We start from the raw sequence: 18,621 nt of genomic DNA on the forward strand, positions 1-18,621 counted from the left end.
CGTTGCTGTGGGAAGCAAGGATTCTCCTCCACACTGGGAGGAGCTAAGACTCTGTCATTTGCATACCATGGATGAAGTCTCCTGAGAGACCAACAAAAATTGCCAATGCTGACTATATTTCAAGTCATCATGGCGGGGTATTGGGAAAAGTTTTCAATTAGCAATAATCACGCCTCGGTTATACCTCATGGGCTACGATATTGCCACTGCGCAAAGTTGGAGGAAGTTGGGCGACTAGGAATTCCCGCTTCCAAGGAAGAGCTCATTTAAGTTATGGTGAGATCCATTTGACCACTGGCCCTCCCACACTGCTTCAAGGTGTCGACAGTCTAAGGGCTCAGGGAAGACATCATTTTTGCCCATTACAGCCAGACCAGCTCACTTTCTCCTTCTGCTCCAGGCATAAACCATCAATACGTTGCTGTGGGAAGCAAGGATTCTCCTCCACACTGGGAGGAGCTAAGACTCTGTCATTTGCATACCACGGATGAAGTCTCCTGAGAGACCAACAAAAATTGCCAATGCTGACTATATTTCAAGTCATCATGGCGGGGTATTGGGAAAAGTTTTCAATTAGCAATAATCACGCCTCGGTTATACCTCATGGGCTACGATATTGCCACTGCGCAAAGTTGGAGGAAGTTGGGCGACTAGGAATTCCCGCTTCCAAGGAAGAGCTCATTTAAGTTATGGTGAGATCCATTTGACCACTGGCCCTCCCGCACTGCTTCAAGGTGTCGACAGTCTAAGGGCTCAGGGAAGACATCATTTTTGCCCATTACAGCCAGACCAGCTCACTTTCTCCTTCTGCTCCAGGGCATAAACCATCAATACGTTGCTGTGGGAAGCAAGGATTCTCCTCCACACTGGGAGGAGCTAAGACTCTGTCATTTGCATACCATGGATGAAGTCTCCTGAGAGACCAACAAAAATTGCCAATGCTGACAATATTTCAAGTCATCATGGCGGGGTATTGGGAAAAGTTTTCAATTAGCAATAATCACGCCTCGGTTATACCTCATGGGCTACGATATTGCCACTGCGCAAAGTTGGAGGAAGTTGGGCGACTAGGAATTCCCGCTTCCAAGGAAGAGCTCATTTAAGTTATGGTGAGATCCATTTGACCACTGGCCCTCCCGCACTGCTTCAAGGTGTCGACAGTCTAAGGGCTCAGGGAAGACATCATTTTTGCCCATTACAGCCAGACCAGCTCACTTTCTCCTTCTGCTCCAGGCATAAACCATCAATACGTTGCTGTGGGAAGCAAGGATTCTCCTCCACACTGGGAGAAGCTAAGACTCTGTCATTTGCATACCATGGATGAAGTCTCCTGAGAGACCAACAAAAATTGCCAATGCTGACTATATTTCAAGTCATCATGGCGGGGTATTGGGAAAAGTTTTCAATTAGCAATAATCACGCCTCGGTTATACCTCATGGGCTACGATATTGCCACTGCGCAAAGTTGGAGGAAGTTGGGCGACTAGGAATTCCCGCTTCCAAGGAAGAGCTCATTTAAGTTATGGTGAGATCCATTTGACCACTGGCCCTCCCGCACTGCTTCAAGGTGTCGACAGTCTAAGGGCTCAGGGAAGACATCATTTTTGCCCATTACAGCCAGACCAGCTCACTTTCTCCTTCTGCTCCAGGCATAAACCATCAATACGTTGCTGTGGGAAGCAAGGATTCTCCTCCACACTGGGAGGAGCTAAGACTCTGTCATTTGCATACCATGAATGAAGTCTCCTGAGAGACCAACAAAAATTGCCAATGCTGACTATATTTCAAGTCATCATGGCGGGGTATTGGGAAAAGTTTTCAATTAGCAATAATCACGCCTCGGTTATACCTCATGGGCTACGATATTGCCACTGCGCAAAGTTGGAGGAAGTTGGGCGACTAGGAATTCCAGCTTCCAAGGAAGAGCTCATTTAAGTTATGGTGAGATCCATTTGACCACTGGCCCTCCCGCACTGCTTCAAGGTGTCGACAGTCTAAGGGCTCAGGGAAGACATCATTTTTGCCCATTACAGCCAGACCAGCTCACTTTCTCCTTCTGCTCCAGGCATAAACCATCAATACGTTGCTGTGGGAAGCAAGGATTCTCCTCCACGCTGGGAGGAGCTAAGACTCTGTAATTTGCATACCATGGATGAAGTCTCCTGAGAGACCAACAAAAATTGCCAATGCTGACTATATTTCAAGTCATCATGGCGGGGTATTGGGAAAAGTTTTCAATTAGCAATAATCACGCCTCGGTTATACCTCATGGGCTACGATATTGCCACTGCGCAAAATTGGAGGAAGTTGGGCGACTAGGAATTCCCGCTTCCAAGGAAGAGCTCATTTAAGTTATGGTGAGATCCATTTGACCACTGGCCCTCCCGCACTGCTTCAAGGTGTCGACAGTCTAAGGGCTCAGGGAAGACATCATTTTTGCCCATTACAGCCAGACCAGCTCACTTTCTCCTTCTGCTCCAGGCATAAACCATCAATACGTTGCTGTGGGAAGCAAGGATTCTCCTCCACACTGGGAGGAGCTAAGACTCTGTCATTTGCATACCATGGATGAAGTCTCCTGAGAGACCAACAAAAATTGCCAATGCTGACTATATTTCAAGTCATCATGGCGGGGTATTGGGAAAAGTTTTCAATTAGCAATAATCACGCCTCGGTTATACCTCATGGGCTACGATATTGCCACTGCGCAAAGTTGGAGGAAGTTGGGCGACTAGGAATTCCCGCTTCCAAGGAAGAGCTCATTTAAGTTATGGTGAGATCCATTTGACCACTGGACCTCCCGCACTGCTTCAAGGTGTCGACAGTCTAAGGGCTCAGGGAAGACATCATTTTTGCCCATTACAGCCAGACCAGCTCACTTTCTCCTTCTGCTCCAGGCATAAACCATCAATACGTTGCTGTGGGAAGCAAGGATTCTCCTCCACACTGGGAGGAGCTAAGACTCTGTCATTTGCATACCATGGATGAAGTCTCCTGAGAGACCAACAAAAATTGCCAATGCTGACTATATTTCAAGTCATCATGGCGGGGTATTGGGAAAAGTTTTCAATTAGCAATAATCACGCCTCGGTTATACCTCATGGGCTACGATATTGCCACTGCGCAAAGTTGGAGGAAGTTGGGCGACTAGGAATTCCCGCTTCCAAGGAAGAGCTCATTTAAGTTATGGTGAGATCCATTTGACCACTGGCCCTCCCGCACTGCTTCAAGGTGTCGACAGTCTAAGGGCTCAGGGAAGACATCATTTTTGCCCATTACAGCCAGACCAGCTCACTTTCTCCTTCTGCTCCAGGCATAAACCATCAATACGTTGCTGTGGGAAGCAAGGATTCTCCTCCACACTGGGAGGAGCTAAGACTCTGTCATTTGCATACCATGGATGAAGTCTCCTGAGAGACCAACAAAAATTGCCAATGCTGACTATATTTCAAGTCATCATGGCGGGGTATTGGGAAAAGTTTTCAATTAGCAATAATCACGCCTCGGTTATACCTCATGGGCTACGATATTGCCACTGCGCAAAGTTGGAGGAAGTTGGGCGACTAGGAATTCCCGCTTCCAAGGAAGAGCTCATTTAAGTTATGGTGAGATCCATTTGACCACTGGCCCTCCCGCACTGCTTCAATGTGTCGACAGTCTAAGGGCTCAGGGAAGACATCATTTTTGCCCATTACAGCCAGACCAGCTCACTTTCTCCTTCTGCTCCAGGCAAAAACCATCAATACGTTGCTGTGGGAAGCAAGGATTCTCCTCCACACTGGGAGGAGCTAAGACTCTGTCATTTGCATACCATGGATGAAGTCTCCTGAGAGACCAACGAAAATTGCCAATGCTGACTATATTTCAAGTCATCATGGTGGGGTATTGGGAAAAGTTTTCAATTAGCAATAATCACACCTCGGTTATACCTCATGGGCTACGATATTGCCACTGCGCAAAGTTGGAGGAACTTAGGCGACTAGGAATTCCCGCTTCCAAGGAAGAGCTCATTTAAGTTATGGTGAGATCCATTTGACCACTGGCCCTCCCGCACTGCTTCAAGGTGTCGACAGTCTAAGGGCTCAGGGAAGACATCATTTTTGCCCATTACAGCCAGACCAGCTCACTTTCTCCTTCTGCTCCAGGCATAAACCATCAATACGTTGCTGTGGGAAGCAAGGATTCTCCTCCACACTGGGAGGAGCTAAGACTCTGTCATTTGCATACCATGGATGAAGTCTCCTGAGGGACCAACAAAAATTGCCAATGCTGACTATATTTCACGTCATCATGGCGGGGTATTGGGAAAAATTTTCAATTAGCAATAATCACGACTCGGTTATACCTCATGGGCTACGATATTGCCACTGCGCAAAGTTGGAGGAAGTTGGGCGACTAGGAATTCCCGCTTCCAAGGAAGAGCTCATTTAAGTTATGGTGAGATCCATTTGACCACTGGCCCTCCCGCACTGCTTCAAGGTGTCGACAGTCTAAGGGCTCAGGGAAGACATCATTTTTGCCCATTACAGCCAGACCAGCTCACTTTCTCCTTCTGCTCCAAGCATAAACCATCAATACGTTGCTGTGGGAAGCAAGGATTCTCCTCCACACTGGGAGGAGCTAAGACTCTGTCATTTGCATACCATGGATGAAGTCTCCTGAGAGACCAACAAAAATTGCCAATGCTGACTATATTTCAAGTCATCATGGCGGGGTATTGGGAAAAGTTTTCAATTAGCAATAATCACGCCTCGGTTATACCTCATGGGCTACGATATTGCCACTGCGCAAAGTTGGAGGAAGTTGGGCGACTAGGAATTCCCGCTTCCAAGGAAGAGCTCATTTAAGTTATGGTGAGATCCATTTGACCACTGGCCCTCCCGCACTGCTTCAAGGTGTCGACAGTCTAAGGGCTCAGGGAAGACATCATTTTTGCCCATTACAGCCAGACCAGCTCACTTTCTCCTTCTGCTCCAGGCATAAACCATCAATACGTTGCTGTGGGAAGCAAGGATTCTCCTCCACACTGGGAGGAGCTAAGACTCTGTCATTTGCATACCATGGATGAAGTCTCCTGAGAGACCAACAAAAATTGCCAATGCTGACTATATTTCAAGTCATCATGGCGGGGTATTGGGAAAAGTTTTCAATTAGCAATAATCACGCCTCGGTTATACCTCATGGGCTACGATATTGCCACTGCGCAAAGTTGGAGGAAGTTGGGCGACTAGGAATTCCCGCTTCCAAGGAAGAGCTCATTTAAGTTATGGTGAGATCTATTTGCCCACTGGCCCTCCCGCACTGCTTCAAGGTGTCGACAGTCTAAGGGCTCAGGGAAGACATCATTTTTGCCCATTACAGCCAGACCAGCTCACTTTCTCCTTCTGCTCCAGGCATAAACCATCAATACGTTGCTGTGGGAAGCAAGGATTCTCCTCCACACTGGGAGGAGCTAAGACTCTGTCATTTGCATACCATGGATGAAGTCTCCTGAGAGACCAACAAAAATTGCCAATGCTGACTATATTTCAAGTCATCATGGCGGGGTATTGGGAAAAGTTTTCAATTAGCAATAATCACGCCTCGGTTATACCTCATGGGCTACGATATTGCCACTGCGCAAAGTTAGAGGAAGTTGGGCGACTAGGAATTCCCGCTTCCAAGGAAGAGCTCATTTAAGTTATGGTGAGATCCATTTGACCACTGGCCCTCCCGCACTGCTTCAAGGTGTCGACAGTCTAAGGGCTCAGGGAAGACATCATTTTTGCCCATTACAGCCAGACCAGCTCACTTTCTCCTTCTGCTCCAGGCATAAACCATCAATACGTTGCTGTGGGAAGCAAGGATTCTCCTCCACACTGGGAGGAGCTAAGACTCTGTCATTTGCATACCATGGATGAAGTCTCCTGAGGGACCAACAAAAATTGCCAATGCTGACTATATTTCACGTCATCATGGCGGGGTATTGGGAAAAATTTTCAATTAGCAATAATCACGCCTCGGTTATACCTCATGGGCTACGATATTGCCACTGCGCAAAGTTGGAGGAAGTTGGGCGACTAGGAATTCCCGCTTCCAAGGAAGAGCTCATTTAAGTTATGGTGAGATCCATTTGACCACTGGCCCTCCCGCACTGCTTCAAGGTGTCGACAGTCTAAGGGCTCAGGGAAGACATCATTTTTGCCCATTACAGCCAGACCAGCTCACTTTCTCCTTCTGCTCCAAGCATAAACCATCAATACGTTGCTGTGGGAAGCAAGGATTCTCCTCCACACTGGGAGGAGCTAAGACTCTGTCATTTGCATACCATGGATGAAGTCTCCTGAGAGACCAACAAAAATTGCCAATGCTGACTATATTTCAAGTCATCATGGCGGGGTATTGGGAAAAGTTTTCAATTAGCAATAATCACGCCTCGGTTATACCTCATGGGCTACGATATTGCCACTGCGCAAAGTTGGAGGAAGTTGGGCGACTAGGAATTCCCGCTTCCAAGGAAGAGCTCATTTAAGTTATGGTGAGATCCATTTGACCACTGGCCCTCCCGCACTGCTTCAAGGTGTCGACAGTCTAAGGGCTCAGGGAAGACATCATTTTTGCCCATTACAGCCAGCCAAGCTCACTTTCTCCTTCTGCTCCAGGCATAAACCATCAATACGTTGCTGTGGGAAGCAAAGATTCTCCTCCACACTGGGAGGAGCTAAGACTCTGTCATTTGCATACCATGAATGAAGTCTCCTGAGAGACCAACAAAAATTGCCAATGCTGACTATATTTCAAGTCATCATGGCGGGGTATTGGGAAAAGTTTTCAATTAGCAATAATCACGCCTCGGTTATACCTCATGGGCTACGATATTGCCACTGCGCAAAGTTGGAGGAAGTTGGGCGACTAGGAATTCCCGCTTCCAAGGAAGAGCTCATTTAAGTTATGGTGAGATCCATTTGACCACTGGCCCTCCCGCACTGCTTCAAGGTGTCGACAGTCTAAGGGCTCAGGGAAGACATCATTTTTGCCCATTACAGCCAGACCAGCTCACTTTCTCCTTCTGCTCCAGGCATAAACCATCAATACGTTGCTGTGGGAAGCAAAGATTCTCCTCCACACTGGGAGGAGCTAAGACTCTGTCATTTGCATACCATGAATGAAGTCTCCTGAGAGACCAACAAAAATTGCCAATGCTGACTATATTTCAAGTCATCACGGCGGGGTATTGGGAAAAGTTTTCAATTAGCAATAATCACGCCTCGGTTATACCTCATGGGCTACGATATTGCCACTGCGCAAAGTTGGAGGAAGTTGGGCGACTAGGAATTCCCGCTTCCAAGGAAGAGCTCATTTAAGTTATGGTGAGATCCATTTGACCACTGGCCCTCCCGCACTGCTTCAAGGTGTCGACAGTCTAAGGGCTCAGGGAAGACATCATTTTTGCCCATTACAGCCAGACCAGCTCACTTTCTCCTTCTGCTCCAGGCATAAACCATCAATACGTTGCTGTGGGAAGCAAGGATTCTCCTCCACACTGGGAGGAGCTAAGACTCTGTCATTTGCATACCATGGATGAAGTCTCCTGAGAGACCAACAAGAATTGCCAATGCTGACTATATTTCAAGTCATCATGGCGGGGTATTGGGAAAAGTTTTCAATTAGCAATAATCACGCCTCGGTTATACCTCATGGGCTACGATATTGCCACTGCGCAAAGTTGGAGGAAGTTGGGCGACTAGGAATTCCCGCTTCCAAGGAAGAGCTCATTTAAGTTATGGTGAGATCCATTTGACCACTGGCCCTCCCGCACTGCTTCAAGGTGTCGACAGTCTAAGGGCTCAGGGAAGACATCATTTTTGCCCATTACAGCCAGACCAGCTCACTTTCTCCTTCTGCTCCAGGCATAAACCATCAATACGTTGCTGTGGGAAGCAAGGATTCTCCTCCACACTGGAAGGAGCTAAGACTCTGTCATTTGCATACCATGGATGAAGTCTCCTGAGAGACCAACAAAAATTGCCAATGCTGACTATATTTCAAGTCATCATGGCGGGGTATTGGGAAAAGTTTTCAATTAGCAATAATCACACCTCGGTTATCCCTCATGGGCTACGATATTGCCACTGCGCAAAGTTGGAGGAAGTTGGGCGACTAGGAATTCCCGCTTCCAAGGAAGAGCTCATTTAAGTTATGGTGAGATCCATTTGACCACTGGCCCTCCCGCACTGCTTCAAGGTGTCGACAGTCTAAGGGCTCAGGGAAGACATCATTTTTGCCCATTACAGCCAGACCAGCTCACTTTCTCCTTCTGCTCCAGGCATAAACCATCAATACGTTGCTGTGGGAAGCAAGGATTCTCCTCCACACTGGGAGGAGCTAAGACTCTGTCATTTGCATACCATGGATGAAGTCTCCTGAGAGACCAACAAGAATTGCCAATGCTGACTATATTTCAAGTCATCATGGCGGGGTATTGGGAAAAGTTTTCAATTAGCAATAATCACGCCTCGGTTATACCTCATGGGCTACGATATTGCCACTGCGCAAAGTTGGAGGAAGTTGGGCGACTAGGAATTCCCGCTTCCAAGGAAGAGCTCATTTAAGTTATGGTGAGATCAATTTGACCACTGGCCCTCCCGCACTGCTTCAAGGTGTCGACAGTCTAAGGGCTCAGGGAAGACATCATTTTTGCCCATTACAGCCAGACCAGCTCACTTTCTCCTTCTGCTCCAGACATAAACCATCAATACGTTGCTGTGGGAAGCAAGGATTCTCCTCCACACTGGAAGGAGCTAAGACTCTGTCATTTGCATACCATGGATGAAGTCTCCTGAGAGACCAACAAAAATTGCCAATGCTGACTATATTTCAAGTCATCATGGCGGGGTATTGGGAAAAGTTTTCAATTAGCAATAATCACACCTCGGTTATCCCTCATGGGCTACGATATTGCCACTGCGCAAAGTTGGAGGAAGTTGGGCGACTAGGAATTCCCGCTTCCAAGGAAGAGCTCATTTAAGTTATGGTGAGATCCATTTGACCACTGGCCCTCCCGCACTGCTTCAAGGTGTCGACAATCTAATGGCTCAGGGAAGACATCATTTTTGCCCATTACAGCCAGACCAGCTCACTTTCTCCTTCTGCTCCAGGCATAAACCATCAATACGTTGCTGTGGGAAGCAAGGATTCTCCTCCACACTGGGAGGAGCTAAGACTCTGTCATTTGCATACCATGGATGAAGTCTCCTGAGAGACCAACAAAAATTGCCAATGCTGACTATATTTCAAGTCATCATGGCGGGGTATTGGGAAAAGTTTTCAATTAGCAATAATCACGCCTCGGTTATACCTCATGGGCTACGATATTGCCACTGCGCAAAGTTGGAGGAAGTTGGGCGACTAGGAATTCCCGCTTCCAAGGAAGAGCTCATTTAAGTTATGGTGAGATCCATTTGACCACTGGCCCTCCCGCACTGCTTCAAGGTGTCGACAGTCTAAGGGCTCAGGGAAGACATCATTTTTGCCCATTACAGCCAAACCAGCTCACTTTCTCCTTCTGCTCCAGGCATAAACCATCAATACGTTGCTGTGGGAAGCAAGGATTCTCCTCCACACTGGGAGGAGCTAAGACTCTGTCATTTGCATACCATGGATGAAGTCTCCTGAGAGACCAACAAGAATTGCCAATGCTGACTATATTTCAAGTCATCATGGCGGGGTATTGGGAAAAGTTTTCAATTAGCAATAATCACGCCTCAGTTATACCTCATGGGCTACGATATTGCCACTGCGCAAAGTTGGAGGAAGTTGGGCGACTAGGAATTCCCGCTTCCAAGGAAGAGCTCATTTAAGTTATGGTGAGATCCATTTGACCACTGGCCCTCCCGCACTGCTTCAAGGTGTCGACAGTCTAAGGGCTCAGGGAAGACATCATTTTTGCCCATTACAGCCAGACCAGCTCACTTTCTCCTTCTGCTCCAGGCATAAACCATCAATACGTTGCTGTGGGAAGCAAGGATTCTCCTCCACACTGGAAGGAGCTAAGACTCTGTCATTTGCATACCATGGATGAAGTCTCCTGAGAGACCAACAAAAATTGCCAATGCTGACTATATTTCAAGTCATCATGGCGGGGTATTGGGAAAAGTTTTCAATTAGCAATAATCACACCTCGGTTATCCCTCATGGGCTACGATATTGCCACTGCGCAAAGTTGGAGGAAGTTGGGCGACTAGGAATTCCCGCTTCCAAGGAAGAGCTCATTTAAGTTATGGTGAGATCCATTTGACCACTGGCCCTCCCGCACTGCTTCAAGGTGTCGACAATCTAATGGCTCAGGGAAGACATCATTTTTGCCCATTACAGCCAGACCAGCTCACTTTCTCCTTCTGCTCCAGGCATAAACCATCAATACGTTGCTGTGGGAAGCAAGGATTCTCCTCCACACTGGGAGGAGCTAAGACTCTGTCATTTGCATACCATGGATGAAGTCTCCTGAGAGACCAACAAAAATTGCCAATGCTGACTATATTTCAAGTCATCATGGCGGGGTATTGGGAAAAGTTTTCAATTAGCAATAATCACGCCTCGGTTATACCTCATGGGCTACGATATTGCCACTGCGCAAAGTTGGAGGAAGTTGGGCGACTAGGAATTCCCGCTTCCAAGGAAGAGCTCATTTAAGTTATGGTGAGATCCATTTGACCACTGGCCCTCCCGCACTGCTTCAAGGTGTCGACAGTCTAAGGGCTCAGGGAAGACATCATTTTTGCCCATTACAGCCAGACCAGCTCACTTTCTCCTTCTGCTCCAGGCATAAACCATCAATACATTGCTGTGGGAAGCAAGGATTCTCCTCCACACTGGGAGGAGCTAAGACTCTGTCATTTGCATACCATGGATGAAGTCTCCTGAGAGACCAACAAAAATTGCCAATGCTGACTATATTTCAAGTCATCATGGCGGGGTATTGGGAAAAGTTTTCAATTAGCAATAATCACGCCTCGGTTATACCTCATGGGCTACGATATTGCCACTGCGCAAAGTTGGAGGAAGTTGGGCGACTAGGAATTCCCGCTTCCAAGGAAGAGCTCATTTAAGTTATGGTGAGATCCATTTGACCACTGGCCCTCCCGCACTGCTTCAAGGTGTCGACAGTCTAAGGGCTCAGGGAAGACATCATTTTTGCCCATTACAGCCAGACCAGCTCACTTTCTCCTTCTGCTCCAGGCATAAACCATCAATACGTTGCTGTGGGAAGCAAGGATTCTCCTCCACACTGAGAGGAGCTAAGACTCTGTCATTTGCATACCATGGATGAAGTCTCCTGAGAGACCAACAAAAATTGCCAATGCTGACTATATTTCAAGTCATCATGGCGGGGTATTGGGAAAAGTTTTCAATTAGCAATAATCACGCCTCGGTTATACCTCATGGGCTACGATATTGCCACTGCGCAAAGTTGGAGGAAGTTGGGCGACTAGGAATTCCCGCTTCCAAGGAAGAGCTCATTTAAGTTATGGTGAGATCCATTTGACCACTGGCCCTCCCGCACTGCTTCAAGGTGTCGACAGTCTAAGGGCTCAGGGAAGACATCATTTTTGCCCATTACAGCCAGACCAGCTCACTTTCTCCTTCTGCTCCAGGCATAAACCATCAATACGTTGCTGTGGGAAGCAAGGATTCTCCTCCACACTGGGAGGAGCTAAGACTCTGTCATTTGCATACCAAGGATGAAGTCTCCGGAGATACCAACAAAAATTGCCAATGCTGACTATATTTCAAGTCATCATGGCGGGGTATTGGGAAAAGTTTTCAATTAGCAATAATCACGCCTCGGTTATACCTCATGGGCTACGATATTGCCACTGCGCAAAGTTGGAGGAAGTTGGGCGACTAGGAATTCCCGCTTCCAAGGAAGAGCTCATTTAGGTTATGGTGAGATCCATTTGACCACTGGCCCTCCCGCACTGCTTCAAGGTGTCGACAGTCTAAGGGCTCAGGGAAGACATCATTTTTGCCCACTACAGCCAGACCAGCTCACTTTCTCCTTCTGCTCCAGGCATAAACCATCAATACGTTGCTGTGGGAAGCAAGGATTCTCCTCCACACTGGGAGGAGCTAAGACTCTGTCATTTGCATACCATGGATGAAGTCTCCTGAGAGACCAACAAAAATTGTCAATGCTAACTATATTTCAAGTCATCATGGCGGGGTATTGGGAAAAGTTTTCAATTAGCAATAATCACGCCTCGGTTATACCTCATGGGCTACGATATTGCCACTGCGCAAAGTTGGAGGAAGTTGGGCGACTAGGAATTCCCGCTTCCAAGGAAGAGCTCATTTAAGTTATGGTGAGATCCATTTGACCACTGGCCCTCCCGCACTGCTTCAAGGTGTCGACAGTCTAAGGGCTCAGGGAAGACATCATTTTTGCCCATTACAGCCAGACGAGCTCACTTTCTCCTTCTGCTCCAGGCATAAACCATCAATACGTTGCTGTGGGAAGCAAGGATTCTCCTCCACACTGGGAGGAGCTAAGACTCTGTCATTTGCATACCAAGGATGAAGTCTCCTGAGAGACCAACAAAAATTGCCAATGCTGACTATATCTCAAGTCATCATGGCGGGGTATTGGGAAAAGTTTTCAATTAGCAATAATCACGCCTCGGTTATACCTCATGGGCTACGATATTGCCACTGCGCAAAGTTGGAGGAAGTTGGGCGACTAGGAATTCCCGCTTCCAAGGAAGAGCTCATTTAAGTTATGGTGAGATCCATTTGACCACTGGCCCTCCCGCACTGCTTCAAGGTGTCGACAGTCTAAGGGCTAAGGGAAAACATCATTTTTGCCCATTACAGCCAGACCAGCTCACTTTCTCCTTCTGCTCCAGGCATAAACCATCAATACGTTGCTGTGGGAAGCAAGGATTCTCCACCACACTGGGAGGAGCTAAGACTCTGTCATTTGCATACCATGGATGAAGTCTCCTGAGAGACCAACAAAAATTGTCAATGCTGACTATATTTCAAGTCATCATGGCGGGGTATTGGGAAAAGTTTTCAATTAGCAATAATCACACCTCGGTTATACCTCATGGGCTACGATATTGCCACTGCGCAAAGTTGGAGGAAGTTTGGCGACTAGGAATTCCCGCTTCCAAGGAAGAGCTCATTTAAGTTATGGTGAGATCCATTTGACCACTGGCCCTCCCGCACTGCTTCAAGGTGTCGACAGTCTAAGGGCTCAGGGAAGACATCATTTTTGCCCATTACAGCCAGACCAGCTCACTTTCTCCTTCTGCTCCAGGCATAAACCATCAATACGTTGCTGTGGGAAGCAAGGATTCTCCTCCACACTGGGAGGAGCTAAGACTCTGTCATTTGCATACCACGGATGAAGTCTCCTGAGAGACCAACAAAAATTGCCAATGCTGACTATATTTCAAGTCATCATGGCGGGGTATTGGGAAAAGTTTTCAATTAGCAATAATCACGCCTCGGTTATACCTCATGGGCTACGATATTGCCACTGCGCAAAGTTGGAGGAAGTTGGGCGACTAGGAATTCCCACTTCCAAGGAAAAGCTCATTTAAGTTATGGTGAGATCCATTTGACCACTGGCCCTCCCGCACTGCTTCAAGGTGTCGACAGTCTAAGGGCTCAGGGAAGACATCATTTTTGCCCATTACAGCCAGACCAGCTCACTTTCTCCTTCTGCTCCAGGCATAAACCATCAATACGTTGCTGTGGGAAGCAAGGATTCTCCTCCACACTGGGAGGAGCTAAGACTCTGTCATTTGCATACCATGGATGAAGTCTCCTGAGAGACCAACAAAAATTGCCAATGCTGACTATATTTCAAGTCATCATGGCGGGGTATTGGGAAAAGTTTTCAATTAGCAATAATCACACCTCGGTTATCCCTCATGGGCTACGATATTGCCACTGCGCAAAGTTGGAGGAAGTTGGGCGACTAGGAATTCCCGCTTCCAAGGAAGAGCTCATTTAAGTTATGGTGAGATCCATTTGACCACTGGCCCTCCCGCACTGCTTCAAGGTGTCGACAGTCTAAGGGCTCAGGGAAGACATCATTTTTGCCCATTATAGCCAGACCAGCTCATTTTCTCCTTCTGCTCCAGGCATAAACCATCAATACGTTGCTGTGGGAAGCAAGGATTCTCCTCCACACTGGGAGGAGCTAAGACTCTGTCATTTGCATACCATGGATGAAGTCTCCTGAGAGACCAACAAAAATTGCCAATGCTGACTATATTTCAAGTCATCATGGCGGGGTATTGGGAAAAGTTTTCAATTAGCAATAATCACACCTCGGTTATCCCTCATGGGCTACGATATTGCCACTGCGCAAAGTTGGAAGAAGTTGGGCGACTAGGAATTCCCGCTTCCAAGGAAGAGCTCATTTAAGTTATGGTGAGATCCATTTGACCACTGGCCCTCCCGCACTGCTTCAAGGTGTCGACAGTCTAAGGGCTCAGGGAAGACATCATTTTTGCCCATTACAGCCAGACCAGCTCACTTTCTCCTTCTGCTCCAGGCATAAACCATCAATACGTTGCTGTGGGAAGCAAGGATTCTCCTCCACACTGAGAGGAGCTAAGACTCTGTCATTTGCATACCATGGATGAAGTCTCCTGAGAGACCAACAAAAATTGCCAATGCTGACTATATTTCAAGTCATCATGCCGGGGTATTGGGAAAAGTTTTCAATTAGCAATAATCACGCCTCGGTTATACCTCATGGGCTACGATATTGCCACTGCGCAAAATTGGAGGAAGTTGGGCGACTAGGAATTCCCGCTTCCAAGGAAGAGCTCATTTAAGTTATGGTGAGATCCATTTGACCACTGGCCCTCCCGCACTGCTTCAAGGTGTCGACAGTCTAAGGGCTCAGGGAAGACATCATTTTTGCCCATTACTGCCAGACCAGCTCACTTTCTCCTTCTGCTCCAGGCATAAACCATCAATACGTTGCTGTGGGAAGCAAAGATTCTCCTCCACACTGGGAGGAGCTAAGACTCTGTCATTTGCATACCATGGATGAAGTCTCCTGAGAGACCAACAAAAATTGCCAATGCTGACTATATTTCAAGTCATCATGGCGGGGTATTGGGAAAAGTTTTCAATTAGCAATAATCACGCCTCGGTTATACCTCATAGGCTACGATATTGCCACTGCGCAAAGTTGGAGGAAGTTGGGCGACTAGGAATTCCCGCTTCCAAGGAAGAGCTCATTTAAGTTATGGTGAGATCCATTTGACCACTGGCCCTCCCGCACTGCTTCAAGGTGTCGACAGTCTAAGGGCTCAGGGAAGACATCATTTTTGCCCATTACAGCCAGACCAGCTCACTTTCTCCTTCTGCTCCAGGCATAAACCATCAATACGTTGCTGTGGGAAGCAAGGATTCTCCTCCACACTGGGAGGAGCTAAGACTCTGTCATTTGCATACCATGGATGAAGTCTCCTGAGAGACCAACAAAAATTGCCAATGCTGACTATATTTCAAGTCATCATGGCGGGGTATTGGGAAAAGTTTTCAATTAGCAATAATCACGCCTCGGTTATACCTCATGGGCTACGATATTGCCACTGCGCAAAGTTGGAGGAAGTTGGGCGACTAGGAATTCCCGCTTCCAAGGAAGAGCTCATTTAAGTTATGGTGAGATCCATTTGACCACTGGCCCTCCCGCACTGCTTCAAGGTGTCGACAGTCTAAGGGCTCAGGGAAGACATCATTTTTGCCCATTACAGCCAGACCAGCTCACTTTCTCCTTCTGCTCCAGGCATAAACCATCAATACGTTGCTGTGGGAAGCAAGGATTCTCCTCCACACTGGGAGGAGCTAAGACTCTGTCATTTGCATACCACGGATGAAGTCTCCTGAGAGACCAACAAAAATTGCCAATGCTGACTATATTTCAAGTCATCATGGCGGGGTATTGGGAAAAGTTTTCAATTAGCAATAATCACGCCTCGGTTATACCTCATGGGCTACGATATTGCCACTGCGCAAAGTTGGAGGAAGTTGGGCGACTAGGAATTCCCACTTCCAAGGAAGAGCTCATTTAAGTTATGGTGAGATCCATTTGACCACTGGCCCTCCCGCACTGCTTCAAGGTGTCGACAGTCTAAGGGCTCAGGGAAGACATCATTTTTGCCCATTACAGCCAGACCAGCTCACTTTCTCCTTCTGCTCCAGGCATAAACCATCAATACGTTGCTGTGGGAAGCAAGGATTCTCCTCCACACTGGGAGGAGCTAAGACTCTGTCATTTGCATACCATGGATGAAGTCTCCTGAGAGACCAACAAAAATTGCCAATGCTGACTATATTTCAAGTCATCATGGCGGGGTATTGGGAAAAGTTTTCAATTAGCAATAATCACGCCTCGGTTATACCTCATGGGCTACGATATTGCCACTGCGCAAAGTTGGAGGAAGTTGGGCGACTAGGAATTCCCGCTTCCAAGGAAGAGCTCATTTAAGTTATGGTGAGATCCATTTGACCACTGGCCCTCCCGCACTGCTTCAAGGTGTCGACAGTCTAAGGGCTCAGGGAAGACATCATTTTTGCCCATTACAGCCAGACCAGCTCACTTTCTCCTTCTGCTCCAGGCATAAACCATCAATACGTTGCTGTGGGAAGCAAGGATTCTCCTCCACACTGGGAGGAGCTAAGACTCTGTCATTTGCATACCATGGATGAAGTCTCCTGAGAGACCAACAAAAATTGCCAATGCTGACTATATTTCAAGTCATCATGGCGGGGTATTGGGAAAAGTTTTCAATTAGCAATAATCACGCCTCGGTTATACCTCATGGGCTACGATATTGCCACTGCGCAAAGTTGGAGGAAGTTGGGCGACTAGGAATTCCCGCTTCCAAGGAAGAGCTCATTTAAGTTATGGTGAGATCCATTTGACCACTGGCCCTCCCGCACTGCTTCAAGGAGTCGACAGTCTAAGGGCTCAGGGAAGACATCATTTTTGCCCATTACAGCCAGACCAGCTCACTTTCTCCTTCTGCTCCAGGCATAAACCATCAATACGTTGCTGTGGGAAGCAAGGATTCTCCTCCACACTGGGAGGAGCTAAGACTCTGTCATTTGCATACCATGGATGAAGTCTCCTGAGAGACCAACAAAAATTGCCAATGCTGACTATATTTCAAGTCATCATGGCGGGGTATTGGGAAAAGTTTTCAATTAGCAATAATCACGCCTCGGTTATACCTCATGGGCTACGATATTGCCACTGCGCAAAGTTGGAGGAAGTTGGGCGACTAGGAATTCCCGCTTCCAAGGAAGAGCTCATTTAAGTTATGGTGAGATCCATTTGACCACTGGCCCTCCCGCACTGCTTCAAGGAGTCGACAGTCTAAGGGCTCAGGGAAGACATCATTTTTGCCCATTACAGCAAGACCAGCTCACTTTCTCCTTCTGCTCCAGGCATAAACCATCAATACGTTGCTGTGGGAAGCAAGGATTCTCCTCCACACTGGGAGGAGCTAAGACTCTGTCATTTGCATACCATGGATGAAGTCTCCTGAGAGACCAACAAAAATTGCCAATGCTGACTATATTTCAAGTCATCATGGCGGGGTATTGGGAAAAGTTTTCAATTAGCAATAATCACGCCTCGGTTATACCTCATGGGCTACGATATTGCCACTGCGCAAAATTGGAGGAAGTTGGGCGACTAGGAATTCCCGCTTCCAAGGAAGAGCTCATTTAAGTTATGGTGAGATCCATTTGACCACTGGCCCTCCCGCACTGCTTCAAGGTGTCGACAGTCTAAGGGCTCAGGGAAGACATCATTTTTGCCCATTACTGCCAGACCAGCTCACTTTCTCCTTCTGCTCCAGGCATAAACCATCAATACGTTGCTGTGGGAAGCAAGGATTCTCCTCCACACTGGGAGGAGCTAAGACTCTGTCATTTGCATACCATGGATGAAGTCTCCTGAGAGACCAACAAAAATTGGCAATGCTGACTATATTTCAAGTCATCATGGCGGGGTATTGGGAAAAGTTTTCAATTAGCAATAATCACGCCTCGGTTATACCTCATGGGCTACGATATTGCCACTGCGCAAAGTTGGAGGAAGTTGGGCGACTAGGAATTCCCGCTTCCAAGGAAGAGCTCATTTAAGTTATGGTGAGATCCATTTGACCACTGGCCCTCCCGCACTGCTTCAAGGTGTCGACAGTCTAAGGGCTCAGGGAAGACATCATTTTTGCCCATTACAGCCAGACCAGCTCACTTTCTCCTTCTGCTCCAGGCATAAACCATCAATACGTTGCTGTGGGAAGCAAGGATTCTCCTCCACACTGGGAGGAGCTAAGACTCTGTCATTTGCATACCATGGATGAAGTCTCCTGAGAGACCAACAAAAATTGCCAATGCTGACTATATTTCAAGTCATCATGGCGGGGTATTGGGAAAAGTTTTCAATTAGCAATAATCACGCCTCGGTTATACCTCATGGGCTACGATATTGCCACTGCGCAAAGTTGGAGGAAGTTGGGCGACTAGGAATTCCCGCTTCCAAGGAAGAGCTCATTTAAGTTATGGTGAGATCCATTTGACCACTGGCCCTCCCGCACTGCTTCA

The 18,621-nt window shown here is 47.4% G+C and overlaps 45 non-coding genes across 45 annotated transcripts; all 45 read right to left on the reverse strand.

Moving 5' to 3' along the window:
* Positions 1-77: 77 nt before the first annotated feature.
* On the reverse strand, positions 78-218 carry LOC138677895 (U4 spliceosomal RNA). Its single transcript, XR_011321285.1, has one exon. It is a non-coding gene; the product is annotated as a U4 spliceosomal RNA (small nuclear RNA).
* A 275-nt stretch (positions 219-493) lies between these two features.
* On the reverse strand, positions 494-634 carry LOC138677896 (U4 spliceosomal RNA). Its single transcript, XR_011321286.1, has one exon. It is a non-coding gene; the product is annotated as a U4 spliceosomal RNA (small nuclear RNA).
* A 276-nt stretch (positions 635-910) lies between these two features.
* Positions 911-1,051, reverse strand: LOC138678207 (U4 spliceosomal RNA). The gene has a single exon (XR_011321578.1). It is a non-coding gene; the product is annotated as a U4 spliceosomal RNA (small nuclear RNA).
* Positions 1,052-1,326: 275 nt separating this feature from the next.
* LOC138677897 (U4 spliceosomal RNA) lies at positions 1,327-1,467 on the reverse strand. The gene has a single exon (XR_011321287.1). It is a non-coding gene; the product is annotated as a U4 spliceosomal RNA (small nuclear RNA).
* A 275-nt stretch (positions 1,468-1,742) lies between these two features.
* On the reverse strand, positions 1,743-1,883 carry LOC138677898 (U4 spliceosomal RNA). The gene has a single exon (XR_011321288.1). It is a non-coding gene; the product is annotated as a U4 spliceosomal RNA (small nuclear RNA).
* A 275-nt stretch (positions 1,884-2,158) lies between these two features.
* LOC138678231 (U4 spliceosomal RNA) lies at positions 2,159-2,299 on the reverse strand. The gene has a single exon (XR_011321601.1). It is a non-coding gene; the product is annotated as a U4 spliceosomal RNA (small nuclear RNA).
* A 275-nt stretch (positions 2,300-2,574) lies between these two features.
* LOC138677899 (U4 spliceosomal RNA) lies at positions 2,575-2,715 on the reverse strand. Its single transcript, XR_011321289.1, has one exon. It is a non-coding gene; the product is annotated as a U4 spliceosomal RNA (small nuclear RNA).
* Positions 2,716-2,990: 275 nt separating this feature from the next.
* Positions 2,991-3,131, reverse strand: LOC138677900 (U4 spliceosomal RNA). The gene has a single exon (XR_011321290.1). It is a non-coding gene; the product is annotated as a U4 spliceosomal RNA (small nuclear RNA).
* Positions 3,132-3,406: 275 nt separating this feature from the next.
* LOC138677902 (U4 spliceosomal RNA) lies at positions 3,407-3,547 on the reverse strand. The gene has a single exon (XR_011321291.1). It is a non-coding gene; the product is annotated as a U4 spliceosomal RNA (small nuclear RNA).
* A 275-nt stretch (positions 3,548-3,822) lies between these two features.
* LOC138677709 (U4 spliceosomal RNA) lies at positions 3,823-3,963 on the reverse strand. The gene has a single exon (XR_011321107.1). It is a non-coding gene; the product is annotated as a U4 spliceosomal RNA (small nuclear RNA).
* Positions 3,964-4,238: 275 nt separating this feature from the next.
* Positions 4,239-4,379, reverse strand: LOC138677717 (U4 spliceosomal RNA). The gene has a single exon (XR_011321115.1). It is a non-coding gene; the product is annotated as a U4 spliceosomal RNA (small nuclear RNA).
* Positions 4,380-4,654: 275 nt separating this feature from the next.
* Positions 4,655-4,795, reverse strand: LOC138677903 (U4 spliceosomal RNA). The gene has a single exon (XR_011321292.1). It is a non-coding gene; the product is annotated as a U4 spliceosomal RNA (small nuclear RNA).
* A 275-nt stretch (positions 4,796-5,070) lies between these two features.
* LOC138677904 (U4 spliceosomal RNA) lies at positions 5,071-5,211 on the reverse strand. Its single transcript, XR_011321293.1, has one exon. It is a non-coding gene; the product is annotated as a U4 spliceosomal RNA (small nuclear RNA).
* Positions 5,212-5,486: 275 nt separating this feature from the next.
* On the reverse strand, positions 5,487-5,627 carry LOC138677905 (U4 spliceosomal RNA). The gene has a single exon (XR_011321294.1). It is a non-coding gene; the product is annotated as a U4 spliceosomal RNA (small nuclear RNA).
* Positions 5,628-5,902: 275 nt separating this feature from the next.
* On the reverse strand, positions 5,903-6,043 carry LOC138677694 (U4 spliceosomal RNA). Its single transcript, XR_011321093.1, has one exon. It is a non-coding gene; the product is annotated as a U4 spliceosomal RNA (small nuclear RNA).
* A 275-nt stretch (positions 6,044-6,318) lies between these two features.
* LOC138677906 (U4 spliceosomal RNA) lies at positions 6,319-6,459 on the reverse strand. The gene has a single exon (XR_011321295.1). It is a non-coding gene; the product is annotated as a U4 spliceosomal RNA (small nuclear RNA).
* Positions 6,460-6,734: 275 nt separating this feature from the next.
* Positions 6,735-6,875, reverse strand: LOC138677907 (U4 spliceosomal RNA). The gene has a single exon (XR_011321296.1). It is a non-coding gene; the product is annotated as a U4 spliceosomal RNA (small nuclear RNA).
* Positions 6,876-7,150: 275 nt separating this feature from the next.
* Positions 7,151-7,291, reverse strand: LOC138678209 (U4 spliceosomal RNA). The gene has a single exon (XR_011321580.1). It is a non-coding gene; the product is annotated as a U4 spliceosomal RNA (small nuclear RNA).
* A 275-nt stretch (positions 7,292-7,566) lies between these two features.
* Positions 7,567-7,707, reverse strand: LOC138677541 (U4 spliceosomal RNA). The gene has a single exon (XR_011320947.1). It is a non-coding gene; the product is annotated as a U4 spliceosomal RNA (small nuclear RNA).
* A 275-nt stretch (positions 7,708-7,982) lies between these two features.
* On the reverse strand, positions 7,983-8,123 carry LOC138677614 (U4 spliceosomal RNA). The gene has a single exon (XR_011321018.1). It is a non-coding gene; the product is annotated as a U4 spliceosomal RNA (small nuclear RNA).
* Positions 8,124-8,398: 275 nt separating this feature from the next.
* On the reverse strand, positions 8,399-8,539 carry LOC138677543 (U4 spliceosomal RNA). Its single transcript, XR_011320949.1, has one exon. It is a non-coding gene; the product is annotated as a U4 spliceosomal RNA (small nuclear RNA).
* Positions 8,540-8,814: 275 nt separating this feature from the next.
* Positions 8,815-8,955, reverse strand: LOC138677615 (U4 spliceosomal RNA). Its single transcript, XR_011321019.1, has one exon. It is a non-coding gene; the product is annotated as a U4 spliceosomal RNA (small nuclear RNA).
* A 275-nt stretch (positions 8,956-9,230) lies between these two features.
* Positions 9,231-9,371, reverse strand: LOC138677908 (U4 spliceosomal RNA). Its single transcript, XR_011321297.1, has one exon. It is a non-coding gene; the product is annotated as a U4 spliceosomal RNA (small nuclear RNA).
* Positions 9,372-9,646: 275 nt separating this feature from the next.
* LOC138677658 (U4 spliceosomal RNA) lies at positions 9,647-9,787 on the reverse strand. Its single transcript, XR_011321060.1, has one exon. It is a non-coding gene; the product is annotated as a U4 spliceosomal RNA (small nuclear RNA).
* A 275-nt stretch (positions 9,788-10,062) lies between these two features.
* LOC138677616 (U4 spliceosomal RNA) lies at positions 10,063-10,203 on the reverse strand. The gene has a single exon (XR_011321020.1). It is a non-coding gene; the product is annotated as a U4 spliceosomal RNA (small nuclear RNA).
* A 275-nt stretch (positions 10,204-10,478) lies between these two features.
* Positions 10,479-10,619, reverse strand: LOC138677909 (U4 spliceosomal RNA). The gene has a single exon (XR_011321298.1). It is a non-coding gene; the product is annotated as a U4 spliceosomal RNA (small nuclear RNA).
* Positions 10,620-10,894: 275 nt separating this feature from the next.
* LOC138677910 (U4 spliceosomal RNA) lies at positions 10,895-11,035 on the reverse strand. The gene has a single exon (XR_011321299.1). It is a non-coding gene; the product is annotated as a U4 spliceosomal RNA (small nuclear RNA).
* A 275-nt stretch (positions 11,036-11,310) lies between these two features.
* LOC138677911 (U4 spliceosomal RNA) lies at positions 11,311-11,451 on the reverse strand. Its single transcript, XR_011321300.1, has one exon. It is a non-coding gene; the product is annotated as a U4 spliceosomal RNA (small nuclear RNA).
* Positions 11,452-11,726: 275 nt separating this feature from the next.
* LOC138677646 (U4 spliceosomal RNA) lies at positions 11,727-11,867 on the reverse strand. The gene has a single exon (XR_011321049.1). It is a non-coding gene; the product is annotated as a U4 spliceosomal RNA (small nuclear RNA).
* A 275-nt stretch (positions 11,868-12,142) lies between these two features.
* LOC138677660 (U4 spliceosomal RNA) lies at positions 12,143-12,283 on the reverse strand. Its single transcript, XR_011321062.1, has one exon. It is a non-coding gene; the product is annotated as a U4 spliceosomal RNA (small nuclear RNA).
* Positions 12,284-12,558: 275 nt separating this feature from the next.
* Positions 12,559-12,699, reverse strand: LOC138678174 (U4 spliceosomal RNA). The gene has a single exon (XR_011321546.1). It is a non-coding gene; the product is annotated as a U4 spliceosomal RNA (small nuclear RNA).
* A 275-nt stretch (positions 12,700-12,974) lies between these two features.
* On the reverse strand, positions 12,975-13,115 carry LOC138677674 (U4 spliceosomal RNA). The gene has a single exon (XR_011321075.1). It is a non-coding gene; the product is annotated as a U4 spliceosomal RNA (small nuclear RNA).
* Positions 13,116-13,390: 275 nt separating this feature from the next.
* Positions 13,391-13,531, reverse strand: LOC138677912 (U4 spliceosomal RNA). The gene has a single exon (XR_011321301.1). It is a non-coding gene; the product is annotated as a U4 spliceosomal RNA (small nuclear RNA).
* A 275-nt stretch (positions 13,532-13,806) lies between these two features.
* Positions 13,807-13,947, reverse strand: LOC138677617 (U4 spliceosomal RNA). The gene has a single exon (XR_011321021.1). It is a non-coding gene; the product is annotated as a U4 spliceosomal RNA (small nuclear RNA).
* A 275-nt stretch (positions 13,948-14,222) lies between these two features.
* On the reverse strand, positions 14,223-14,363 carry LOC138677618 (U4 spliceosomal RNA). Its single transcript, XR_011321022.1, has one exon. It is a non-coding gene; the product is annotated as a U4 spliceosomal RNA (small nuclear RNA).
* A 275-nt stretch (positions 14,364-14,638) lies between these two features.
* On the reverse strand, positions 14,639-14,779 carry LOC138677700 (U4 spliceosomal RNA). The gene has a single exon (XR_011321099.1). It is a non-coding gene; the product is annotated as a U4 spliceosomal RNA (small nuclear RNA).
* Positions 14,780-15,054: 275 nt separating this feature from the next.
* LOC138677519 (U4 spliceosomal RNA) lies at positions 15,055-15,195 on the reverse strand. Its single transcript, XR_011320926.1, has one exon. It is a non-coding gene; the product is annotated as a U4 spliceosomal RNA (small nuclear RNA).
* Positions 15,196-15,470: 275 nt separating this feature from the next.
* On the reverse strand, positions 15,471-15,611 carry LOC138677913 (U4 spliceosomal RNA). The gene has a single exon (XR_011321302.1). It is a non-coding gene; the product is annotated as a U4 spliceosomal RNA (small nuclear RNA).
* A 275-nt stretch (positions 15,612-15,886) lies between these two features.
* On the reverse strand, positions 15,887-16,027 carry LOC138677914 (U4 spliceosomal RNA). Its single transcript, XR_011321303.1, has one exon. It is a non-coding gene; the product is annotated as a U4 spliceosomal RNA (small nuclear RNA).
* A 275-nt stretch (positions 16,028-16,302) lies between these two features.
* On the reverse strand, positions 16,303-16,443 carry LOC138677915 (U4 spliceosomal RNA). Its single transcript, XR_011321304.1, has one exon. It is a non-coding gene; the product is annotated as a U4 spliceosomal RNA (small nuclear RNA).
* Positions 16,444-16,718: 275 nt separating this feature from the next.
* LOC138677916 (U4 spliceosomal RNA) lies at positions 16,719-16,859 on the reverse strand. Its single transcript, XR_011321305.1, has one exon. It is a non-coding gene; the product is annotated as a U4 spliceosomal RNA (small nuclear RNA).
* A 275-nt stretch (positions 16,860-17,134) lies between these two features.
* LOC138677917 (U4 spliceosomal RNA) lies at positions 17,135-17,275 on the reverse strand. The gene has a single exon (XR_011321306.1). It is a non-coding gene; the product is annotated as a U4 spliceosomal RNA (small nuclear RNA).
* A 275-nt stretch (positions 17,276-17,550) lies between these two features.
* LOC138678232 (U4 spliceosomal RNA) lies at positions 17,551-17,691 on the reverse strand. Its single transcript, XR_011321602.1, has one exon. It is a non-coding gene; the product is annotated as a U4 spliceosomal RNA (small nuclear RNA).
* A 275-nt stretch (positions 17,692-17,966) lies between these two features.
* On the reverse strand, positions 17,967-18,107 carry LOC138677642 (U4 spliceosomal RNA). Its single transcript, XR_011321045.1, has one exon. It is a non-coding gene; the product is annotated as a U4 spliceosomal RNA (small nuclear RNA).
* A 275-nt stretch (positions 18,108-18,382) lies between these two features.
* On the reverse strand, positions 18,383-18,523 carry LOC138677918 (U4 spliceosomal RNA). The gene has a single exon (XR_011321307.1). It is a non-coding gene; the product is annotated as a U4 spliceosomal RNA (small nuclear RNA).
* Positions 18,524-18,621: the final 98 nt, after the last annotated feature.

This window comes from Ranitomeya imitator, chromosome 4, assembly GCF_032444005.1.
Source record: "Ranitomeya imitator isolate aRanImi1 chromosome 4, aRanImi1.pri, whole genome shotgun sequence".
In the NCBI taxonomy this organism is placed as follows: Eukaryota; Metazoa; Chordata; class Amphibia; order Anura; family Dendrobatidae; genus Ranitomeya; species Ranitomeya imitator.